We start from the raw sequence: 11,891 nt of genomic DNA, 5'->3' as shown, positions 1-11,891 counted from the left end.
TCATCTGTATATTGGGCATAATGTTACCTGTCTTATGGGGTAATTGTGAGAATTAAATGATGTAATACATTTAGCACAGTACCTATCAATAATAAGTATATATCCATTGTAAGTTACTGCTATTGTTACTGTTTCTGTTATAAAAGCATCAATAATCAGCTACCAGGTACTTAGAATTCAATGAAGGTATAGTTGTTAGGGATGCAACTGGCATTAATAAACAAAACTTGCTTATGATGTTTCATCCAGATAGAGGTTTATTTTTCTAATCAACATGATGACAGTCAAGGTCTAGATCAGCTGCAAGAATGCAATCAGAAACCAATGCTCCTTCCATTTTTCCTATTGCCATCTTCACGTATGGATTTTGTCCTCAGAGTTTGAAGATGGCTACTCTCCAAATAGGCTTTGTGTCAGAGTTCTAAATAAGAAGATGAGGGAAATATAAAATATGAATGGCTAATGTGTGGACCAGCTGAGTGTGGGTGTGTGTTTGTATATGTGTGAACTAAACTATTGATTTTCTTTTCCTTCTCATTGGCTTGAACTTCACAAAATACAAGGTAGCCTACAACGCTATTTTATCATGATAGATTATCCTCTAAATAAAATTAGGGTTCTCTTTTTAAAGAAGCATAGAGTGGATATTTGTTAGGCAGCTACCTGCCTATGGCAAAGGATCAAGATAAGTTCTTTTCCTTGGAAAAGCCCATTGTTTAGTAGAGGAGATAAATGCATAAACCTGCATTCACAGACAGAAATGTGTACAGGGCCAGGCAGAGAACAAAAATGATGTAGTGGATTGAATGGCAAATAATAGAGCACATATCACAACTAAACATGGCAAGAATTACCTAGTGGTAATAGATTGATGCCATGAGATCTGTGGACTCAAAGTGCTTAGCTCTTTCAACAGAAGCCCAAATCTTGATTTTATGTTAATTTTTCCTTTTTTTTTTTAAGAATTATAAACTAGATTATTCTTTTTTAATGAGCAGACCAACAAAAAGTGTCTATGGCCTGGATTCCATACAATTAATCTCTGACTTGTACATTTTAATATTTTAATTTATAACAAAGGCTTCAACAGGAATGCAGAGTGATACAGTAACCTCATGGACGAAGGAACTCTTTGTGAAGGACTTTGCTTTCCTTTAACATTGCAGGGCATGCAGTGTACCATAGAATCATAAATCTGTGCAGTGGAAGGGACCTAAGTAATTATCTAAGGCAACTTCTTTATTTTATACATGAAGAAATTACAACCAAGAGAAATAAAGTTACTTTTAAGGCAACAGAATAACGCTCTAGAATCCAGGTTTTCTGTTTCCTAGACCAGGACTCTTTCTGCCTCAGCATGCATCTTCATACAAGTCAGACAGAGGAGTGAGTTGAAACTGACAAGGCGATTGACCTAGTCCACTGGGCTTGTGATGCAGAAATAAGAGATAATGTTTTAAACACTCCTGTCAATTCACCACAGTGATAATGCCAGGGAAGCAGAAGAGCTTCTAGAGATTGTGAAAATAACTCAGTTGAAGGCTATTTCACAGCCTCTGAGTCAATAATTAATTCTGCCAACAGGTAGTTGTGTTATCCTTCTCTGAAGGTCATGCAGTTGCTCATCTTTTATTAAGATTTTATGAGAAAGAAACAAACGACCCCAAATAAGCTCACATCAAGGACTTTCTTAATATTGTTGAGCATTTGCATTGGGTTCTTTTCAGATAATCCTATCTCTGAGTGAATCTGTATCTAAACCTGTAGAAAAATACAATACTGGAGGTCTTTGAATCATTGAAAAAAATTTTTAAATCCCAATTTTCTAAGAATAGACTATTACCATAAGATAAATTATATGTATTTCACTGAGCTTGCTCAAGAAGGAATAGATGCTGTAAGTTTTAGAAATATTTTTATCAGAATGCCTTAAATTAAAAAATAATTGATTATTTAAAAGTATCAATTCAGAATACCTCATTTTTGAAATATTTCAGGTTACTGTTATTTGTAATTTCATTCAATTAAACAACCCATTAGGCCTTAATGATATATTTCCATGCCTTTTTTTTTTTTTTAACAGGGTGAGTTTTGCCCTTAAACATATTCATGGGGCGCCTGGGTGGCTCAGTCATTAAGCGTCTGCCTTCAGCTCAGGTCATGATCCCAGGGTCCTGGATCGAGTCCCACATGGGGCTCCCTGCTCACCGGGGAGCCTGCTTCTCCCTCTCCCACTTCCCTCGCTTGCGTTCCCTCTCTCACTGTGTCTCTCTCTGTCAAATAAATAAAATCTTAAAAAAAAAAAAAAACCATATTCAGGATGTTTCAGAAGAAAAAAAAGAAAAGAAAGAAAGATGGAGGATACCTGGCAATTAGTTAAATAGATAGTCCTCTGTTTAAGCTAAATGTTCATCTTTTAATTCCTAACTCAGTTAGAGCCTATGCTTTATTCTGCTTTTCAATCAAATTGTTTATTTAGCTCACCTCTTTCCAACCTTGTTCTTTACATGATACTAACACTAGTACAATTTGAGAGTTCATTGCTTTTTTCCCCTATAATTCTCCCAATTTGCGCTAGGCGCAGCACCACCTAAACCATCCTGAGCAGATGTATATGTAGTTGCATTTATTTATCTTTTTTAACTCTCCAGGGAAGAAGACTCCATAAACTCCCTTGGTAACCAATTCTAGTGTTTAATGGAACATATCCATTCATCTATAGTAATATTTGTAATTATACAGCACATTTCTTCTGAGTAGCTCTTGGCACTTTAAAATAGTATTTCAATCCCCAAGACATTCCTAGAAGTAGGTGGTAAGCTTCATTATGCTCCTAGAGGGCACAAACAATGTCTTTATACATGTTATATTCAGTGCTCAGGACACTGTGAAGATTTTAGAAATGTTTAATAATCAGAATAGTAATTTTACAGATGGATGAATTGAGAGAAAGTGAATTTAGCTCCTCTTCTACTGCCCACAATGGTGAAAACTTTTGAAAATTTCTGATTCATACACATTGAGGGCTAGAATATTCCTCCATAAGTTTCTGCTCCTGTTTTTCATGCCTTAGTTAGAAATTAGATACTTTTATGCATCTTAAAAGAGCAAATATTCCTGTCCAGGCAACCTCTACACGATCTGATATTACTCAGTGAGTTATTATGAGTTTAAACTTCTGGAGACCAATAAACTGTGAATGAGACAAACTTCATCATTTGGTATCCTTTCTCAAGGGACCTACTGGAAGCATCTGGTTCCCCATTATACATTTCATATTATATATGGGACAAGCCCTCTCTAAATAGAGTTCTGAAATTTTCAGTCTTTTGCCAGTTAGAATACTCCTGATTTGCATCTCATGTCATTGGGGTCCTCTCAGTTCTCAGAAATGCTATTAAATAAATGCATTAGAAATTCCCAATATGTCCTGGCTCATGAAATAAATTTGTATTTTAGAAGAACCTTTTGAGAGCAAAATGGTTTAGCCCAAGAGTAAACACAGACATTCTGGGAAAAATGTCATTGGTCTGTGGGAAGAAATATTTTTGGATAACTAATTTCTTCAGAGCCACTTGAATTATATTGTATGAATGGCTATCTACTCAATCCTTGAGTAGAAACAGTCATAGGGAGCTGTATTCATTAATTTAAAAGACTAAGTTTTCATTAAAGATTAAATTTTACTGTATTACCAAGATCAGTAGCCTGGAAGCTTTGCTGTGCTCAAAAGAATCAGTTGGGGTCTAAAGTAGATATTTTGTGAGACTTGGACGACTCAAATCATGTGACTGGTAAGCAAGTTTACTGGCTAATTTTCCTTATACATGGATATCATTTTCAAAAGCAAATGTTCTAAGCAGATTCTAAAAATAGCTCTGAATCTGAGATGTTCATATTTAACCCGATTTTCCTCAGCTGTTTGAAAATGTAAGATTAATTCTAACTGGCTTGTGGGTGAATGAAAGTATTTAGATGAAATAAAATTAGGGGAGGAGAGAGGGAGAGACAGAGCCAGAGAGAGAAGAGCCAGAGATAAAGACATAGACAGAGAGACAGAGAGACAGAAGGAGAGAGAGAGAGTACATTTGAGTACTCATTCCAATAGGCTGAGTTTTTAGAGTGTCGGCAGAGATGTAAATGGAACTACTTTTACCATCTCTCTGGGGAGCATATGTTGTAAAGCTTTTAAGTACCATTTTGAAGATTCGGTTACTGAATAGAAAATATGATTTCACTCGGACCTGTGGCCCCATAACTACAATGAAGTATCAGAGATTCTTGCAGAGAAACGGGAAAGAAGAGTTTCTTAGAGATACTGTTGAGAAGACATTGTATGAGAGGCTCACATTCGTGATCTCCATGCAATGGCAGCCATGAGAAGTAGGTTGTCCTTGGGAGGTTTTGCTGTTGTGCCTGGTATCCTGAAAGTCTGCTGGTGGTGAAGACACTGTAAAATGTCAGGAATCAAGCTGAAAAAAATAGAGAAAATAACGATGCAATGAATAATTAAAAAAAAAACAGAATTAATTACTTTTAAATATAAAATTGTAATTGTGGGCATAACCCTTATTTAAGGTCAGTGCTAACATGAATGTATTAATGAAGTACTAATATAAGTGAAAAGACAAAGGAGTCTTTATTATCACGTTACTGAGTAATAGGACTGAGCCTGACATATAAGCAAAGTGTGCCGTCTAAACTTCTCATATATAATCACTGAATTCCAGGGAAAAGAAGCACATATTGTGTGACATATCAAAATTCATGTTGTAACAAATCCTGCATTTTTTTAAACCTACTCCTAGGTGGGTCACTGAATATTCATTCCATGTAAAGGACTGTATATATTAGTAAAATGTAATTTAAAATATAAGATAGAATGCCTATAGGCTTCAGAAATAAAATATAGTCTATTTTCCTAATTATATTTCTCTCTTGAAATATCCGAACCACCTACACATGTCAGTGACATGGTACTGGCTCCTATAAATTGAAATGGTAAGAGTTGAACTTGCGTGGATATTATTCAAATAATGGGATGCAGGTGTAAATGGAAGCATTCCATCTGATTGACAATCTTGGTGCTGTGAGGAAAAAGGTGAGCTGTCAGCTATGACACTAATGAACTATTTGGCTGAATAAATAGATTCTCTGTGTGCAATGCAAAGCATGTTGTTTTTAAGATTATATTCATAATTAGATGCTGCTAATAATATGGGCAATTTTATATACATTGCTTAGGGCACATCAAATAAATAATGAGCTCGGAGAAATAAGTTTCAAGTATCAGACAGCGACTTTCATCACAAATGGCCAGTTTTATTACTTTCAATCTTATGACCTTGGCTATATAACAACCCAATTGAACTTCATCATAGTATCTGAAAAATGGGAATAAAAAACTCTTAAATTACAGGGTTGTTGTAAAGATGATTCAGATAGTATTTAAGAAGTATATAGGCTTGTGTCTGTAGCCTAGTAAGTGTTCTATAAATGGTAGTTATTTATTAATAAAATTCTTGGAGAAAATATCGAAAATACAGTACTGCAAAATTTTTCTCTATGATGTAAACACTTCATTCATAGTAAGTTTTGTAAGACAAAACTTCTTTAGTGACGAGTCAGGGTTTATGTATTTGTAATTGATTTTATGCAATACTATATATAATAATAGCAGGCATTGCAGATAAAAACCCATGGCTCCAAAATTCCCATTAAAAATCCCACAGAACTGAAATCTGGAGAATTTGAAATGGGTCTGAAAAATGTCCTATTACAATGACGATGATGATGATAAAATGACTTGTCTTTTATATGAATATTACCTTATATTTTTGAAGGCCCTTAAGTACCCTAATTTTATCTTTTTTAATGTTTGTGGCTTAGAATATTTTAAAGGCAATATTTCTTTTTAAAAGGCAATATTTTAAAGAAGGTGGTTGATGTAACAGTGACCAAGTAGAACAACAATGACCAGAGTCCTTGTGTCACATCTTTTGTTTGTAAAGAACTTGGTGAAATTATTAGATTTATCAGTACACAGGTTTTTAAGTTTTTTAGTTGATTTATTAACTAATTCAGTAATTCAGGAACTTCTTTGTTCAAGGTATTCTGATATAAGCCAATGGAGAAAGTGCCTGGTATAAGTGAAAACGTACAGGGGGGCGCCTGGGTGGCTCAGATGGTTAAGCGTCTGCCTTCGGCTCAGGTCATGATCCTGGAGTCCCAGGATCGAGTCCCGCATCAGGCTCCCTGCTCTGCGGGAAGCCTGCTTCTCCCTCTCCCACTCCCCCTGCTTGTGTTCCTGCTCTTGCTATCTCTCTGTCAAATAAATAAATAAAATCTTAAAAAAAAAAAAAAAGATGTAGATTCTCTCTCTGGGTACCTCTTTTTTTTTTTTTTTTAAAGATTTTATTCATTTATTTGAGACAGAATGAGAGACAGAGAGCATGAGAGGGGGGAGGGTCAGAGGGAGAAGCAGACCCCCCGCCAAGCAGGGAGCCCGATGCGGGACTCGATCCAGGGACTCCAGGATCATGACCTGAGCCGAAGGCAGTCGCTTAACCAACTGAGCCACCCAGGTGCCCTGATCTTTGTATTTTAATTGGTAGAGATAGCGTACAAAAAAAAAAAAAAAAAAAAAAAAGGCTGAGCCACCCAGGAGCCCCTTATGTTTTATTTTAAAAATTTCAAACTCTATCCTAGTGACTCCAAGGAAAAGCTCTGGAAAGCTTGGTTTCCTCACCATCCAATTCCCTGAGCCATTTGAGGTTTCCACCCCCCTCTGCATTTCCTACAGCATATAGGATATACCTATGGTAGGACGTCTGGGTCTGCTGCCTCCCCTAGACAGTAAACTTCTTGAAAGTCAAGGCCATGTCTTATTCATCGATGCATTCACAGAGTTGATCACCTTGGGAAATAATTCACATTCAGGGTAATAGGAGATATCAAAGTCATTATTAGCAAACACAAGTCTTCCCATTTCTCTGTAGCTGCTTCTGATCTTTGTTTTCTCAGATAAATTAAACTGTGTTTAGTAACTCTGCCTTCTACTTTTTTTCTCATGCTTTTCTAATATTTTATTATGTTTTTTTGGATGAATGAATGGTTGCTGAATGAACTAGTCAGTACATTTTGCACCTCCACACATAAAACGGAGTTTATTAGAGGCCGTTTCAAAGCTCAAAAATAAGAACCAACCAACCAACCAACAAACATGAAATCCTAAATATGCAAAAATTGTATATATGTGTTAAGTGGGAGGAGTTATCTGGCTTTTAGGATAGTTGGGAGCTGGTCATTATATTTTGTTCTTTTGTGCCAACACCCATTGACTTTTCTGGTGCCCTTCTCCCTGGTTTCTTGGCCTGGTTTTCTTGTGGTAATTGCTATTTTTGTTTTATATGTGTACGTTTCCTGGGAGCCTGGCTCTTGGGATTTTTTGCCTATGAGGTTGGGTTGGGTAAGTCATACTTCTATCTATAATCCTTCAATTAATTCCATTGTTGCTGGGCCCGTGTCTTACTACTAGTTTGCGTGACCCATGGTGTTTCAGAGGACCCCACCTCTACAGGGTTCTGCAGAGCTCAGGAGCTCCTTTTTTTTTGCATTAGGAACCCAATTGGCTGCATTAGTCAACAGTATTCTACCCTCCCCATCTTTAATACATTTCAATTTCTTAAAATCTCTTGGACATGGATCCTCCTACACTTTAGTTCCCTATGCTCTGATGGTTTTGTACTTTCTATTATTAGTGGCATTGGTTTATTATCATGTTAATGGATCTTGGGAGTTAGATAAGTCTAATACCTCTTTTGCTCAATCTTATGTATTATTCTAGAATCCCCACCTTTTCTCAATATTGTTTAAACATTTGTTTAACATTTGGAACATGTGGGGGAATCACAAGTATTAGAGGGAACATAAAACAGGGAATTTATCAATACTCTGATCATAACAGAGAATCTTATTTAGAACTTTTCTCAAAGCCGTCTGGCTGCTGGTGCCTGGATATCAATAGTCATTATGCACAGTATGGACAGAAGTAATTTGCATGGATAGAGTACAAGTGAAATTATTTTTGAGTTACTTCTTCTATCTTCCACATCGACCAAATTATTCCCAAATCTCTGTGTTTCTTGCTTCAGTTTTCTAATTTTCCTAGCCATACAAGTTCTTGGAAGGCATATTAAAAAGCACGAAATGCAGATAATGAAATAAGTCCTATGGTCTTGGAAATAACACTATGCCATACATTCTCTGTTTTCAGAATTTCAACTACCTTGGACTATTTTCAGGAGATCCAAACTCCTGATCTCAAGATTGGAGACCAACCTGTGGTTGCAGAGTACAATTTGCCTATTACTCCACAGAAATTGTGGCTAACAAAATGTTCGTTTTTAATTTACCACCAAAGGCTCAATCTACTTCACTGGGAAGGAGACCAATTTGTATTTATGTAGCTATAAATTACATTCCAAATAAATCAGATGTAGAAATCTAGGCTACCTATGCATTAGTTCAGATTTATTCCAGTGATGTCTGTGTGCCACTTTTCATATGATGTCCAGGAAGCTGATGGCTTCTGGTTTTCTTTTTAACCTGGCTGTAGGAACAAGGGAAGGATGTTTAGCTTTGGCTCTTCATTTCATTTCTGATGATCTGATTCTGATGGGCGTGACAAAATATTTACTTTCACTATTTTTCAGTTTATGTTATCTCCTTTAAATCTCCCTTTTTTTATTTTTTAATTTAATTAATTAATTTATTTATTGGGCAGCAGGTGGGGAGGGGGGCGGGCGCTTGATCTCCTGACGCTGAGATCATGACTGAGGACCCTGAGATCAAGACCAGAGCTGAAATCAAAAGTCTGATGCCTAACCAACTGAGCCACCCAGGTGCCCCCTTCCTTTCTTTTTTAAACGATGTTTTGTTCTGTTTTAAGATTTATTTGTTTATTTCAGAGAGAGAGAGCATTCATGAGCTAGGGGAGGGGCAGGGGAAGAAGGAGAATCTCCAAGTAGACTCCATGCTGAGCAGGGAGCCTGATGTGAGCTCAATCCCAGGACTCTGGGATCATGACCTGAGCCGAAGGCAGACACTTAACGACTGAGCCACCCAGGCGCCCCTATGAAGAGCTTTCTTACCATTCAATATGCAATTAAAATGCTATCCCTTCATGAAACATCTAATATTCCTAGCCAGAAATAAAAGCTTGCTTACAACTGTCATGGGAATTTTGAGTGAAATTTATAATTTTGTATTGTAACCAATGAGAATCTATCTGATCTCCATTCCCAGTTGACAAATCCTTCAAATAACAAGATGTTTTATTACTTTGTATACTGTGTGTATATATTATATGTATGCTATACTATAATCATAACAACAGCAGTATCACCAATTACACTAGCAAACATACCACGAATGATTTCTCTACGTACACAGTTTCTAAGGGCTCTTGTTCAATCCTCATAACCCTAGGAGTTAGGAACCAGCTATTATCCTCTTTTACATATGAGAGAATTGGGACCTAGTGAGGTTACATAAGTTGCCCAGCATTTTACAGTCACTAGACTTTAGAATTATTTTCAAACCCGGATCTACCTTGATTCAACTGGGCATTTGTCCCTCATCAAATATATAGACAACTATAGGACTTGTACATAATAGATGAGTAATGAAAACCCTTTGTGTGAAACTATAATGAAATAATTGTTCTTTTGTGAGCAATTTAAATTAAAATTTATTTTTCCAGAGAGACAAAAGTGTAATTTTACCTAGTTTCTGTAATAGTCCCTCTTTGTAGTGAGTGGCCCAGGGTATACATTAACATCATAAAAAGAGTCATCATGTAACACCCTAGAATAGCTCTGCTATCTCTTTATTCAGCATATTCAAGTGTTAAAGATTCACCTGTTATACTTTGAAAGGCAAACTTCTGACAGCACTTCTGTAAACAGAATTTGGAGGAAGTATACCTTTGCCTGCGGAAATAGACATGGTATTCTTGGGATATGAAATTGCTATCTGAAGCAGAGATCCAAAATAAAATTCACTTAAGCAAGTTCATTTTGTACTCACAAAGAAGTTGAGCTGGTGTGATGGCACTGCTTTATGAAGTCGTCAGTGACCCAGGATCCTTCTATCTTTTTGCTCCCCCATTTCAAAGGGGTTGAACTTATCTGTATAGTTCACGTCGGTTCACTATCCCTTATTCACAGCAGCCAGTAATGGAATGCAAATGTGTGGCCACAAGCTTTCCCTTTAGAGGCTCAATCTAGAATGTTCATCTATCACTTCCTTTACACCCCATTGCCCGGAACTTAATCATATAGACATACTTTGCTACAAGGGATGCTAGGAAATGTAATCTTATTCTAAATGACCATATGCTGAGCTAAACATTCCACTACAATGACATGAGGGGATGGGCGTATATTTTAGGGGAAAAATAGTGGTGATTCCCACAGACTCGATCATATTATACTTGCCTTTTTATGCTGAAGAAACTTGCTGGGATCTCTATCACATATTTTTCCTTTAATATATGCAGTGGCAAGCTTGAGACATAACATAGAACATAAAATCAATTGAAAATGTATATTATTTATTCCTAAATACATCTTAGGCATTTTTAACTTGGATTTGTAATTGGTATCTGATTCTGGATTGAAAAAAATTTGATGACATGTTCCCTAAGAAATGCTTCCATGCTAGGGAGTCCTGGTTCACATTGCTCCTTCTTTGCATGGCCATTTCTATGCATAGGCATAAATCTTAACCACATTAATGGATATTAGAAATTCCAAAAAGTCTGAAGAACTGCATGGAGTATTTTGTGTATAGTATGAAATTTTGTCAGCACTGCAAAATGCATTGTGTGAATAGAATAACTTTGACATATAAAAGATTTTGTTAAAGCTATTAAATTCTTTTTTCTCTGTTTCAGTGAGAAGGATCAAATGAGGAGCTTCCTTTTGTCTAGGAGAAAAGAAGAAAAAATGAAATTTGTGCTGTGATCTGTGGAATCGAGGTCTGATGGACAGGTAGAAGAGAGTTTAGAAATAAGAAGGAAAAATGGATGTATTAAGTATCTAGGGACAGTAGAAAAGATTGTGAAGGGCAAGGTGAAATTTCCAGAATTGTGTGATTTTAACAAAAAAAAAGGGAAATATGATAAAATTAGTAATGTTTTCTACTCAACAAATTACCTCATATCTTTTTCTTATAAAAGTTCATTCCTGCACACACCAACTTTCCCAGTATTAAATGATTTTATTCAATCAATGCATATCACAACACCTCTTATAATTTATTCTTTCTTTATAGATTTGGTAAATGAATTAATGAAAGGCCAGTGTCTGGTTTTTTCAATACACTGCTGTGGAAATATTCAGTTAATATATGATTACAGAAGTGAGATGACATTACTCATCTGCTCCTCTCCTTTTGTTTAATCTCAACATTTGATTTGAAAATTCGAATATGGTTGTATCTTACCAAGGAGACTCAAACTTGGACACATAAACCATACTCTTGATGGTGATTTTGGAGAACTTACTTTGAAATTTGTATTTTCATTTTCTGCTATGTACTGCTTAACCCATTTTTTCTATGAGTCTGGTTACTTGGCAACAACATTCTTTCTTCCTAAATCTTAGGAAATACTTTTAAAGATGACATGATTGTGAAAACTGTAATCTGGAAAATGAATGGACTAAGTTTTAATAGGTTGCCCTAGTTACAAAGAAATACATGGTCTATTTTAGTTATGTGCCATCACGGAATCAGAAGGTTAGAGCAGGAAGGCCTTAGAGATTTGGGATCATATTCCCAGATTGCATAGATGAGGAGAGAGTCAATCATGTTAGTTTTCATTTCAA

This window comes from Mirounga leonina, unplaced genomic scaffold (assembly GCF_011800145.1).
Source record: "Mirounga leonina isolate KUSES-001 unplaced genomic scaffold, KU_Mleo_1.0 Mir_129, whole genome shotgun sequence".
Lineage (NCBI taxonomy): Eukaryota > Metazoa > Chordata > Mammalia > Carnivora > Phocidae > Mirounga > Mirounga leonina.
The sequence above is the reverse complement of the archived record's forward strand: the minus strand, read 5'-3'. Positions refer to the sequence as shown.